Source organism: Nicotiana attenuata, unplaced genomic scaffold (genome assembly GCF_001879085.1).
Source record: "Nicotiana attenuata strain UT unplaced genomic scaffold, NIATTr2, whole genome shotgun sequence".
Lineage (NCBI taxonomy): Eukaryota > Viridiplantae > Streptophyta > Magnoliopsida > Solanales > Solanaceae > Nicotiana > Nicotiana attenuata.
The window spans coordinates 266,999-282,098 of record NW_017671041.1 but is presented as its reverse complement, the minus strand read 5'-3'; the positions used below and the strand labels follow the sequence as shown (position 1 = coordinate 282,098).

At 38.7% G+C, this 15,100-nt stretch overlaps 1 long non-coding RNA gene across 1 annotated transcript; it reads left to right on the top strand.

Annotated features, from left to right (window-relative positions):
- The first annotated feature begins 1,944 nt into the window (after positions 1-1,944).
- Positions 1,945-12,387, top strand: LOC109205455. The gene is made up of 3 exons (XR_002064671.1): positions 1,945-1,957; positions 12,113-12,209; positions 12,348-12,387. It is a non-coding gene; the product is annotated as an uncharacterized LOC109205455 (long non-coding RNA).
- The last annotated feature ends 2,713 nt before the right edge of the window (positions 12,388-15,100 follow it).

The following is a 15,100-nucleotide window of genomic DNA, read 5'->3' as shown; positions in this document are numbered from 1 at the left end:
ATCCTCTTAGTGAGCTCTTCGAGCATCTTCATAATTGTGGGGTCAGTCCTCGAGCCGCTTTCATCTGGTCTTTCTAGCGCAGGTTCAGTACGTCGAGAGTTTACTGGTTCGGCAGTATTTGGAGTTTTATTCTGACTCTGAAGTTGAGCAATGACGATTTGCTGAGCCTGTAGCATCTCGAATATCACTTGGAGGCTGACTGCCCCATCTTCTATTCCTAGTGTTCCTTGATCCCCTGGTCAGGCTTCCCTAAGTACACACCCTTCGGGGTCTGTGCCTAAGTTGGCGTTAGAGCAATGTGTGAACTGACATCAACTGGTGCCATGTTTGGCACTTCCCCAGGGTTTACTGGTGGTACACCGACCCCTATATTGTTGTTTTCACCATGACCTTCGTTGTCATGAACATGTGCATTTTGTGAGCTAGACATGTTTCAGCCTGAGAATAAAAAATTCTTGACAAGAAAAAGTGTAAAAATAACGTGTGTAATGAGAATCAGTAAAGAACAATCACTATTAGCTTTAGCCCCATGTTGGGCGCCAAACTGTTTACCTCGAAAATACGAGTAACATTTAGATTTGATTTGTGGTTTTAAAGAAATGTGATTAAATTCAATACCAATTAATAATCAAGAAATATGAAATAGAAGTGAAAGAAGTAAGTGAATCAAACCAATGTAACTCAGCAGCAGTGATCTCGAGCTTAGTGACCTCGAGGTGGGTTTAGGACAATAAGAATAATTAAGCAAGAAAAGTAAAGTAAGAACAGTAGAGCTAAAGGACGATTCTGATGAACAGTAGGCAAAAAGTAGAGAGTATATTCTTTTCTCAATGATTATATGATGTTACAAATGATTGGGGTCCCCTTTATATAATAGGAAAACCCTAAATAAGGTATATTCCTATTTACAGTAAGGAATATTCTTGGTACAACTGTCTAACCGCCTAGTACGGAATAGTACAATCCTATTTCAGGATTTGCGCCATGATTTTGGGGACGTGGTAGGAATCTAGCCCATTCTACTACAAGTCAATAACGGTACTATTTCGGGGTCGAGCGTACTCAGCTTCGGCGCCCATTGTACTTTGATCATTGGTCATTGCGTCCTACCTTCAGGCTCGGGTTTGATCCATCGGTCTCGAACTCGACCTTGCCCAAACTCGGGCTCGAGACACACCCTCGAGCCTAGAAATCAGAGGTCTCTGATTTTGACCGTATACAATATGAGATATTTTAAGATCACAAGATTTAAAGCAAATTTCTAATATTTATTTATACCTTTGATTTTAAGATCACAAAATTTAATAGTTAAAATTTCATCCAAGCAAACTAAAATACATAAAATAACACGAAAATATAACATTTCCTATTCAATATTGAAAAGGAAAAATTACGCGATACATCAAACATTTACACTGTATTTATCATTCGTAACTATACTTTCAGCAAACATTTACACTATATTTATCATTCGTAACTATACTTTCAGCACATTTATTATTCGTTGTTGTATTTGGATTTTATAGCAAATCCATGAAATAAGAGATTAATTGTTTTGAATTGAAACAAGAGAGCAACTAGCTCTCATAGCTTAGTTGGTTAGAGCGCTTGCTTTCTGTATATTTGTGTTTTGTTTTAGTTGTATCAAGTTTTACAAGTTTGTAATAATTAAACAATAGTTACGAACGATAGTTAGGCAAATTATAGTTATTAGTCTCTAAACTATAGTGGTTTATGAAAATTCTCTTTTTTTACCTCCTATAGCAAATTATTACACCCTATTTACTATAAACCAAAATAATTTCAAAATATTATTACTTATAGCTACCTTTTCTATTTTATAGAAAAATAGGTATTTATTGATATCTACCATTGAGGCATGAAATATGCCAATTATGTTCTTTCTCTCTCTCTTCCTTCTTTCTCTTCGAGTAAAAAAGAACAGGATCGATAGTAGGTCCTTCTGGATTTAGAACTGATGGACTGATCGATAGTAGGTCCTTCTGGATTTAGAACTGACGGACATATCCATAGTTGATAGAATATAAGGGTCCACCAAACTCTATAGAGAACCAGGTTCTTTATCAGGTTCGACAATACACACACAAAGCAGTAAATAAATGAGAAGAGGAATTTTACGTGGAAAATTCCTAGCTCAACGAGATTAAAAACCACGACCTATCCTTGTAGGATTTCAACTTCACTACTGAGAAACTTTTAGATTACAACCTATGCAACCTAGGAATTAACCTCATAATCTCTCACTAACTTGTAATACTCTATTACAAGCCACTTTATAATAACTCTATTATAAGGACTTTACAACATGACTAACTCTAGCCAAAACTCAAACACACAGGTTTAAGGTTTACAAAGAGCTTCCTAGATAATGCTTCTAAACAAGCTAGGTAAGAATTTGAATTGAAGAACTATTACAAAGTTACAACTCCACTAAGGACATACAATAACTCTATGTGGGAACTGGTCCGTAGTTGTTTTGTTCTTTGTTCTTGAAGCACTTGAAACTTTCATGCTAGATAGTCATGTGAATGAGCTTCTGAAAAGTTCAAGTGACTGAGTTTTACCTCCCTTAAATGTATATATACATGTATGACATCACTTACAATGATGTAAGCAAGGTAGCAAAAAAGTCTTCCCTGGAAAGTTGACTACAACACTGTTCCTGCACTGTAGCATGTGCATGCAGCAACTTTTCAACTGGAAAGTTGACTTCGTACAGTCACCCCGGGAACTGGTAGGGACCTGTTCCCTCAGCTGTTCCTTCCACTCTGAAGAGTTGAATCATATCCCATGCTGGATCCCCACCCGGAACTTGTGATCTTAAGGCCTTGTAAATATGTAGCAGGTTCCTAATCTGGTTCTGTATAGTAAGTTTTTTAGATCATCGAAACATAAAGTAAGGTACTTATAACCAAAGTGCTTGCAACCTATCAATTTCCCCCTTTTAGATGATGACAAATTTATAATTGAAAACCTTGGAAAGAGCCACAAAGAACCAGATTGTGAACCAGAAAGACCTTAAGTTCCCCCTGAAACTCTGCATTCCCTCTTAATCAGTCAATTATTTTCCCCCTTTTGGCATCATAAAATGATCAGAAATAGGTAGGCAAGAAGGAAGTCTAGTTTTAAGTTAACTCATGCCACTTATGTGCACACAGTCATGATTAAGAACAGAACATAAAAGCACGGTATAAACAACAACAAGGGAAAAACTTGCAGTAACATAGTTTTGGATTTTACAGCAGGAGTATAGTCAATGTTACTACCACATCCATACATTAGAACAATTCACAAAAATACCACAAGTTATCATCATAAGAACTGACATGGAGAGACTGGACACTGATGGGATAGAATTTAAGAAGCACTGGGAGGAGAAGGTTTGGAAGCAGAGGAAATTGTTTGGAGGACTAAATCCGTTTGAGCATTTTCTAACATTTGCTCATTGAGCAGTCTTTCTTTCAGGTCCTCCACTTGTTTCCTGAGCTCAGCGTTCTCCTTTGTCAGGCGAACAACCTCTTTGCTTTGAGAGTGACTGGAACCAGGTGCCTCTTGCAGCTGACTTATCTGAGTGTCAAGGATTTCCTTGCTTTCAATTTCCTTATCTCAGTAGTAGCACTGTTTTGAGCATTTATTAACTGAGAAATAGTAGAAGTGCTTTCAACCCCTCCAAATTTTTCTATGCACTCACATTCTTCAAGAGTGCTTTTTGAAAAAGTTTGCTTCTTGGCACCCAATTTAACTGGTCCGAGAGGAACCTTGAAGTGCTCAAAGACCTTGGTAAGAAGGAACCCATATGGAAGCCCATGATTACCATCTTTAAAGTCTTCCACTTTATTCACATGCTCTATCATGATCCCAAGTAGATTGGTGGTAGTAAAGTCATCCAGTGCTTCCATGAGGAACATGTCTGCACGAGAGGTGAGGGATCTTTGCTCAGCTTGAGGCAGCAACACTTTGTTTACCATCTCAAACAGCAGTTCGTAAATAGGAAGGAGGACCTTCTTCTGAACCCGTTCCCCCTACTGAACTGCTCTGTCCTTCAAGATTGCATTTCTGAAGTTCTGAAGACAAGTTCCCTGAACACTAGATATCCCTTTAGTGGGCACATTGGTGTGTGATCCCAGCAAGGCAGAGTCTATTACCATATCAACTCCATTCACCAATGCACAAATGTGACCATCTTCAACCTTGTACAAGTCGGCATAAAAACTTTGAACTTCCTCCTCATATACGCTAGGAGCATCACTTGTGAACAAGTGTGTCCATTTTTGGAAATCATATATCTTAACTAACTGTCTCATACCAGCCTCCTCCAAGACATCAGAGGCAAATGTGCTCCCCCATAATACCTTTTGTCTTTTCAATCTTTCTTTCCCAGCACTTCCCAGATTTATAAACTTTGGCCTTCTTTAAGGAACTAGGTTCCTCGTCAGTATCAACCTTTCTCTTAGCAGTCTTGCGAACACCTTTCTCCTTTTTATCAGACTTCATAGATTTTTCACCTGATTCTTTCTCCACATTCTCAGTAGCAATAACATCAACAAACCTAGTCAAATGTTTAGTAGAAATAGAAGATCCCCCTTTGGTTTGAGAAGACCATGCTTTTTTGATAACTTCCTAGTAAACGTACTAGGTTCCTCCGCTTCTTCTTCATCCACACTCACAACCGGCACTATCTTCTCATTTACAACTTTGCCATCTTTCACTAATTTTCTTCTCCTTTACTTAGTCTGACTGTTCTTAAGTGCAGACTCAAGATCCTCCTTCTTTTGCAACCTTGTTGTGGGTTGCTTAGGAGTGGGCTCTCCACCAACAGCTACTCTATGCCTAGGAAAACTGGCAATTGATAAGTAATCAGAATCTTCTTCACTATCCTCCTTTTGATTTTCAGACACAGGGCTTGTATCAGGCATAGTTACTCTTAGAGGCTCAACATCTAAATGAGGAGAGGGAGCAGAGTCAGCACTGACCTGGGGTTCCTGAGTAGGATCCTCCGAAGGCGGATCAGGTCTTCCAGTAGGTTCCCCAGTAGCACCTTCCTGTGTTGAAGTTACAACAGGAACAAGCTCATTATCCTCTCCAATAGGCTCAGATTCTTCCCCTGAGTATTAAGACCATCCTCACTTCCTCCAATAAAAATCCCTTCATTGGCGATGGACAACATATTTTCGATTGCTTCCTTTTCTTGCAGATTCATGAGAAGCTCAGGAGAAGTAGGAGAGGTACCTGAGGATAGGGGTTCATGAGCAGTCTTTGTTGAGTCGATGATTTTATTTCCCTCAACCTGGTCTATCTTTGGCTCTTCTTCTATAGGAGAACTTGAGATTTTCTGATTTTCTTTATTCTCAACGATACTCGTGTCATTCCTCTTTTCTCGCTAGGTAAGAGAGGAGCTCTAGGTAACACCTCTTGTGAGAGTTGATGCTTGGTGACTCTTGTGAGAGTAGGAACTCGAATGGGTAAGAGAGGAGATGGAGTGTGAGGGTGACTCTGTTCTAGGGTTTTTGTTATCAGTAGTGTGAGAAGGAGAGTCTGGCGTTAGTGTTTTGATTGGTGAGGACTCGATAATACTAGAGATCATTTGATCTTCAGTCATGGTGGGAAGAAGAGAGAAGATTTGGTGAACGGAAGAGAGAAAGAATAGGAAATAGGTTTGGAAGCGTTGATGTGTGAAGTGAGGTGTCAGAGATAGATGTATTTATGATGACAGAGGGATCAGTTAGAAAAAGGGCGGCAGGTTTTAGGGAGATGGGTCGATTAATAACCGGTGAGGCGTTTGGGTTCAAAAGACACAAAACTAAAAATTGACATGCTGATGATGTGGTACTTGTTTTGATTGTTCAGAATTGTGTATGAGAGTACAGAGAAACTACTAACCCATGTTAGGAAAACCAGGTTCCCTGACTGATCTCTTGTCTGTAAGCTTTGCCCTTTTTACCAGTGTATACAACCTCAATTGCTTATTTGCTCTATAATCATCAAACGTGTCTACCTTTAACGTTATAGAGATGAGTTAGACTTTGCCAGAAAACACTGTTTAGCGAAATTTACCTGAACCTTTCTTTCATAGCCAATCATTGACGGACCAGGTTCTCAATTGGGTTTTATCAACCCTAATGCAGACAATTTTGCTCGAAGTGATCTCTGCTCAGGGCTTTGGTAAATATATCTGCAATTTAATCTTTAGTGCTGCAAAAGTTCATGCATATAAGCCCTTTCTCAACATATTCTCTAAGGAAGTGATGACGTACATCAATGTGCTTGGTCCTCTTATGTTGAACTGGATTTTTTGCCATGTTGAGTGCACTAGTACTATCACATAAGAGAGGCACACAGTCTGAGAATACTCCAAAATTTTCCAATTGTTTCTTGATCCACAGAAGTTGAGCACATCAAGAGGTAGCTGCTACATATTCAGCTTCTGCAGTTGAAAGTGCCACAGAGTTCTGCTTCCTTGTACCCTATGAGATTAAGCAGGAATCCAGGAAGTGTGCCATTCCAGACGTGCTTTTCCTATCCACCAGATATCCTGGATAATCAGCGTCAGCATACCCAATAAGATCAAAGCTGTCTCCTGAAGGATAATAGAGGACCAGGTGCTGTGTTCCTTTGATATATTTTAGTATTCTGTTGGCAGCCTTCAGATGAGACTCCTTTGAATTGGATTGAAACCTTGCACAGAGACCCGTGCTAAAAACAATGTCTGGTCTGCTTGCAGTGAGATACAATCGTGACCCTATGATCCCTCTATACATGGTCTAATTTACAGGGGAACTAGGTTCATCCATGTCTAGACGAGTGGCTGTTGCAATGGGCGTGTCGATAACTTTTGATACTTCCATATCAAACCTTTTCAGCAGCTCCTTGATGTATTTTTGCCGACTTATCAATGTTGACTTCTTAGATTGTTTCACTTGAAGTCCTAGGAAGAAATTCAGTTCTCCCATCATACTCATCTCAAATTCACTCCCCATGAGTTTTGCAAATTCTTCACAGAGAGAGACAGCTGTGGCTCCAAAGATGATATCATCAACATACACCTAAACAATGAGTAGGTTCCTCCATCGTTTCTTTAGAAAAAGAGTATTGTCATCTTCCCTCTTGCAAAGCCATTTTCCAAATGGAATTTTGACAACCTTTCATACCGAGCCCTGGGAGCCTGTTTTAACCCGTACAAGGCCTTATCTAGTTTGAACACATGATCAGGGTGCTCGTGACACTCAAAACCAGGAGGCTACTTGACATAGACTTCTTCTTTCAGATAGCCATTTAGAAATGCACTTTTGACATCCATTTGGAACAGTGTGAACTCCATATGAGATGCAAAGGCAATCAGAATTCTAATGGCTTCCATTCGAGCTACATGAGTAAATGTTTCATCATAATCAATCCCTTCTTCCTGATTGTAGCCTTGAACCACAAGCCTTGCCTTGTTTCTTGATGTATTTCCAAAATCATCAAGTTTGTTCCTGAATACCCACCTGGTTCCTGTAATGGTTCGATCAGCAGGTCGAGGAACCATGTGCCATACCTTGTTCCTTTCAAATTGATGCAGCTCTTCTTGCATGGCTGTGATCCAGTCTGCATCTTTTAGTGCTTCTTTTATATTTTTGGGCTCTATTTGGGAAAGAAAATGTGAGAAGGCAAGTGAGTTTCTTGCTTTTGATCTGGTTTGATCACCTAAGTCAAGAAGAGTGATTATGTTGTCAAGAGGATGTGAACATTTGAATCTCCAATTTGGTGCCTAAGTCTCATTGGTACAGGAACCAGGCATATTTGACTGGGGTTCTTGAGTGCTTCTTACTTCACAGAGTGCACTTCCTTGGACTGCATCAACAACTCTGTTTTCAGCTTCAATTGTAGTAATCGGGGGATCAACTTCCTCTCCAATTGATGGAGATGTATTTGCATCTTCTTTACTAGATTCCTTGACATGGCTCATCATGTCTGCCTTTTCTTTTGCCATGTCAATTACTTCACCTGGCACAGATAAGGGCTCTCCATCTTGATCAACATGTCTGTCCTTCTCACAGGAGAGGTGAGCTTCATGAAAGATCACATGTATTCTTTCTTCAACACATTGAGTCCTTTTGATGTAAACCTTGTAAGCTTTGCTTTGAGATGAGTATCCCAGAAAAATTCCTTCATCACTTTTGGCATCAAACTTCCCATGATCTTCCTTTCCATTGTTATGAACAAAGCATTTACACCCAAAAGTTCTTAGATGTGTCAGCTTGGGCTTCCTTCCATTCAGCAGTTCATATGGAGTTTTGTTCAGAAGGGATCTGATCATGCACCGGTTTACCAAGTAGCTCGCAGTATTGACAGCTTCTGCCCAGAAATACTTTGCGATCCTACTGTCAATTAGCGTTGTTCTTTCCATGTATTCAAGAGTTCTATTCTTCCTCTCCACAACACCATTTTGTTGAGGTGTTCTTGGAGCTGAAAAATTGTGAGTGATGCCATTTTCAGTGCAGAACTCATAATTTGACATTGTCAAACTCTATCCCATGATCAGACCTGATGCAGGCTACTTTATTACTCATCTTCACTTGGATCTTTTTGACAAAATCAACTAACACTTCAAAGATTTCATCCTTGGTCCTGAGGAACAAAGTCCAGGTGAATCTGGAATAGTCATCAACTATCACAAAGATGTACTTCTTTCTTCCTCTGCTTGGCACCCTCATAGGTCCACATAGATCCATGTGAAGGAGACCAAGTGGCCTTGCGGTGCTGACTTCCTTTTTAGACTTGAATGAGGATCTGACTTGCTTCCCTTTTACATATGCATCACACACTTTGTGATCCTTGAAGCTTGACTTGGGCATACCACGAACCAGGTCCTTCCTGACTAATTTGTTTAACAACGTGAAGCTTGCATGACCTAGCCTCCTGTGCCATAATTTAGCATCATTATCAACATCGCTTAGGCAGCTTAGATCACCATTCTTCAGCGCCTCAAAATCAGCTACATAGATATTCTTGTATCTTTTTGCAACTAGCACTACCTCACGAGTCACCAGGTTTGTGACTGTGCAGGTCTTTGACACAAATTCCACCTTGTTTCCCTTGTCACAGATTTGGGAAACGCTTAGCAATTCAACCCGTTCACGTAGTAAACACTTTTGATGGAGTGAGAAAGAAACTTCCTAATCCTTCCGACTCCCAGAATATATCCCTTTTTGCCATTTCCAAAGGATACACTCCCTCCTTGCAAGGCCTTAAGTGAAAGAAAATCAATTGTAGTTCCAGTCATGTGCTTCGAGGAGCCACTATCCATGTACCATTGTAGGCTGCTCCCTTTAACTGTTTCCTGCACAAGAAGAGTTAGAAGTTAGCTTTTAGGAACCCAAACTAATATGGGTCCTTTGTAATGAGGAAATGGGTGAATTATGGATTTTTTGGTCCATGCAGGCATTAAGCGTTTTTTAAAAGAGGGACCAGGTTCTCTACTAGTAGTTACTTTTTCAGCAAAGGATTTGTTTTTCTGATGTGACTGAAATCTAAGGTGCCCATTATTACCACAGTGGGTGCAAAGCCAATTGTCAAGTACAGTAACGTACTTTCTATGAGGGTTGTAAGGAATATTTTTCGTTTGAAACCCAATCCCCTGTCTGTTTCCCCCATTGTTGGTGTGCATGGCAGTGATAGCATTAGAGGAGCAGGTCCACTTGAGTAATTTTTCAAGATCACTCTTCACTCTACCTATTTCTTTATGAAGTTGTTTGTTTTTCTCAAGCTCAGCACACAGACTAAACTTCACTGAATTCAGCTCACTTTCAAGCTTAATGTGTGCTTCGCTTGCAACTTCCTTTCCTTTTTGATAATTTTCAGCCCTACTCTCCATTTTAGGTTTCCCAATAGTTCCTTTCAAATCCATTACTGCCACTAAAATGTCATCTCTTTCTTGTTCTACATTTTCAATCCTTTTTTCTAAGATATTTCTTTCTTTCTTCAGGTTCTCAATTGACTCTCTTAAATCAACTACAACTATTACTAGGTCATCTCTAGACTGTTCTGCTTCTCCTAGTTCAACTGTTAAGAGATCTCTGTCATTTATAAGACTGGGATAAGCGTCGATTAGCACATTTTTCCAAAGACATGAGTTTCTTAAGAGAATAAGATTTCAGATTTCTCTGAACATCCAAACAATTTACCTCATCATCATCGTCATCATCATCATCAGACTGGGCCATCAAAGCAAAAATTGAATCGTACTAGGTTGCTTCACTTTCTACTGCCGTCATAGAGTTGTTACCTGGTTCATCATCTTCTGCAGATTCGCTTGATGAATCTCCCCATGCAGCAAGATCTTGTCTCACGACATTGTCAGCGACGTTTTTTTCTATTGAAGCGTCTGTCAGGAACCAGGTTCCTTTTGGCTGCTTTGTCAGAGTTGTTCTTGTACTGATCCTGCTTTAGGAGAGGGAAATCCTTGATGAAATGTCCTGGCTTCCCACATTTATTTCATATGTTTTTAGATTGCCAACAAGCTTATCAATAGTTAGCTCCTGCAAGTCCTTCGCCTCTGTAACGGCATTCACTTTGCTTTCCCAAGAACTGGGCAGCGCACTTAGGATCTTTCTAACCAGCTTGTTTCATGGAATAGTTTCACCAAAGAAGTGCTCATTAATGATAGAGGTGAAGAGGTTATGCATTTCTTGGACAGATTCATCGTCTTGCATCTTGAAGAGCTCGTATTCAGTTGTGAGCATGTTGGTTTTGGATTGCTTGACCTGTGTTGTTCCTTCGTGAGCTGTCTGAAGGGCTTCCCAGATTTCTTTGGCTGACTGACATGCTGATATCCTGTTGTATTCATCAGGTCTAATACCACACACCAGAATTTTCTTAGCACGAAAGTTCTTTTCCATGGCCTTCCTATCTGCATCATTGAATTCTTTCTTTGTCTTGGGAATGGCTACTGGTAGGTCGGCAAGGTTTTTTGTAGGAACAAAGGGTCCATCACATATAACATCCCATAGATTAGAATTTTCATCCATGATGAAGTCATGCATTCTAGTTTTCCACCATCCATAATACTTTCCGTTGAACCTAGGTGGTCTGTAAGTAGACTGGCCTTCTTCGAAGTTTGGAGGAGCAGCCATGAGGATCCTTTCTAGGTGTTAACCTGATAGAAAGAACCTGCTATGATACCAATTGATAAAATATAAGGGTCCACTAGACTCTATAGAGAACCAGGTTCTCTATCAGGTTCAACAGTACACACACACAGAGCAGTAAATAAATGACAAGAGGAATTTTACATGGAAAATTCCCAGCTCAATGGGATTAAAAACCACGACCTACCCTTGTAGGATTTCAACTTCACTACTGAGCAACTTTTAGATTACAACCTATGCAACCTAGGAATTAACCTCTTAATCCCTCACTAACTTGTAATACTCTATTACAAGCCGCTTTGTAATAACTCTATTACAAAGAATTACAACATGACTAACTCTAGTCAAGACTCAAACACACAGGTCTAAGGTTTACAAAGAGTTTCCTACAGAATGCTTCTAAACAAGCTAGGTAGGCATTACAATTGAAGAACTATTACAAAGTTATAACTCAACTAAGGACATACAATAACTCTAAGTGAGAATTAGTCCGTAGTTGTTTTGTTCTTTGTTCTTGAAGCACTTGAAACTTTCTTGCTGGAAAGTCATGTGAATGAGCTTCTAAAAAGTTCAAGTGATTGTGTTTTACCTCCCTTGAATGTATATATACATGTGTGACATCACTTACAATGATGTAAGCAAGGTAGCAAAAAAGTCTTCCCTGGAAAGTTGACTGCAGCACTGTTCCAACACTGTAGCGTGTGCATGCAGCAACTTTTCAGCTGGAAAGTTGACTTCGTACAGTCTCCTTGGAAACTAGTAGGGACCTATTCTCTCAGCTGTTCCTTCCACTCTGAAGAGTTGAATCATATCCCATGCTGGATCCCCACCTGGAACTTGTGATCTTAAGGTCTTGTAAATATGTAGCAGGTTCCTTATCTGGTTCTGGATACTAAGTTTGTTAGATCATCAAAACATAAAGTAAGATACTTATAACCAAAGTACTTGTAACCTATAAATAGTAGGTCCTTCTGGATTAATTATGTTTCCCCACTCTCTACTCCATTGGCAATCCTTCTGGTCTACCCTAGATTGATTGCCATTCACGAACTCGATACAGAGGTATCGACATGTATTTATGGATTACTTCCCGTTTTGCTTTTGCCTTTCTAAGTCAACTTGGTAGTTTTATTCATTTTCTCGATCCATTTTGAGCATTATTTTAGGATTACATTTCTTACATCTCATTTGAACTTGCAGGAGAATGACGATTCTCTTATTCCTCCTTCTATTCCACTTTTCAGTATTTTGCTTGGCCAGAAAACGTCTTCTCCAACGAATTTTTTTCTCTTATTTGCTATTTAGTCACATAAAATAATAAAAATATATTATATTCTATACAAATACACTCAATTACATTATATTTTTGTATAAATACATTTAATTTTTTGCCTGTATTTTTTAATACAGCCGAATATCACTGTGTTTTGTGATTTTTTGTTGTTTGAATACAGTTGAATTGAATACAGTGTATAATAGTGAATAATAAATATCTCTGAATTGAATACAATGTATACCGTCGAATTGAATAGAACGGTATACACCTTATTTTATTTATTTTTTGTTATTTGAATACAACTGAATTCAATATAGTGAAATTGAATACAATTCAATATTGCGCTTTCCGTTATTAAACACCCGTAATCACTATTATTTAGGCGGATTACCTTATTGTATTTATAAATACATTCGCACGGATACATGGAATACATAATTAAACATATGTAATCCATGTTTTTTACCTCACTATATTTATAAATACAGTCGTGCGAATACATGGAATACAACACAATAGCAGCAAAATTTATGTAGAATTGATTTTGTTGAGTTAAATTAGGAGTGATATATGCTAATTGATCCTCTTTCCGTTGTTAAACAGATGGACTCCCCTATTTTTAGGCGAATTCCGCTATTGTATTCATGAATACAGTAGCACGAATACAGGAAATACAGTCGCACAGCAGGATTCCCCTATTTTTAGGTGAATTCCGCTACTGTATTCATGAATACGGTAGCGCGAAACAACGAGTACAGTCGCGTAACAACTAAATAGTATCTATAGAAAACAATTATGTATATAGAAGCTATAGGAAGTTAATAGCTACAAAACAATAGTGATTTCTGAAAATTCCTCATTCTTAAATTCCTTCTCGTGCTCCAATACTCAATTCTCTCTATTCGTATTCAATACTACTTCACATAAAAATGTGATATTATTACATGCTTACATGAATCACCACTTGTTATGTACTTTTGTTTGTGATATTTTATTTATTTCAATAGTTAGTTTCAGCATTTATTTCATGCACTAATGTGATCACATTCAGTCGGTAGAAGTGGCCAACCTCTCTCAATGTGAGTGTCGTGATGCCAAGGTTAGCAATCCCACACTTGCAGGTGCCAATTATTTGTTGGGTCCCCCGTGCGTGTTCTCAAATGCTCGAGTATGCTGGGCCACTATATGTAACTATTTTTAGAAAAGTTATTTCATTAAAAATTACTTAATTTTCTCTTTCAGAGATCAGTTGTAGACTTAGTTTTTAAGTTCAGTTTTCAGCTTATAATTTTAGTTTCTCTCTCATTACTTGTTTACAAAGTTTATATGATTTACATTACATGATTTCCTTTGAATCTATTTTTTATATTATTATTTTTTCCAGAAGGTTTTGCTCCGCCTTTTTAAGAGGTAGCCTATGAGACCAGCTATATATTTTTTGTGGTACTTAGCCCGTTTGGGCTTGTTACATCGTGTGACAATAGGTATTGAGGATGTAGGTAACCAGGCACGTGGCTAGAAGAGACATTCTAGACTCAGTTGATAGGCTCCGTTAGTTTATCCCAGCGATAGCAGGCTCTTTTGAGACTCTTATTTATTTTTAGATATTAATATTATATTCGGGGAATACCCCTAGACTATGTATTTTAGTTTTGTCAAATTCTGGAGGCTCATGACTTGTTAGTAGTTCAGTATTCAGATTTTTTTAGATTTATCATTTTATCAACAGATTAAAAATTACAACTTGACTAGAATTAATATTAAGCATATTACATCGTTTGCTATTGAACATGAATTTATGATATAGCTAGTAGAGTTCACTCAACAACTGGTAAGAGTTAAGTGCCAATCACGTTTCATCTCAGTTTGGGAGCGTGACAAGTTAGTTTGGAGCAGCCAAGTTTAGGAAGTCCTAGGGAGTCATGAGCTGTATCCAGTAAAATATCACGTATGAGTATGTTGTGCACCATACTAATATTTAAGAGGCTGTAGGACACGTTAGGAATTTTTGTTTCTTACATCATGCGTTAGAAATAAACATACCTGAATTCTAAATCTTTTTGTATCACGTTTTAGAACAAGATGGTTAGAACAAGATCCACTTTCTTCTTTGATGCTAATAATCCTGGATACCACATGCTAAAAACCAGGAAGCACCCCCAGTGGTTTCAGTTGCACTATAGAACTAGCTATAGCTAGAGCGCGTGACAGAGGTGGAAGTTGGGATTGAGGGTAGAATGAAAGGGTAATTAAGGACGTGGTAGGGCCATCATATGAGAACAGGGTCCATCTCAACAGATATTGGTGAACAAGTGGAAGCCATACCTCCGGCTAAACTACTCATGGAGAATCAGCCACAATAGTTGGATGATCGGGTTGGCAGGATTTTTGATTTTCTGAAGTCACTAGCCCCTCTAGTTAGTGGTCGAGTTGCACCTGTTCATGCTCTTGCTTTGGACCCTCATGTTTTGATGAAGAGGTTTTAGAAGATAATTTTCAGGCCACACAAGTTTGGGGGTACCTCAACCGCCTATTCCTACAAATATTGCAGCTAGTGCAGTTACCAGCAAGAAGAAATGATCCACGCACATTTATGAGATTAAAACCTCCTACTTATAATGGTACAGACAAACCAAATGAGCCAACATTAATTTTGGAAGAGAGAGGAAATATTTAT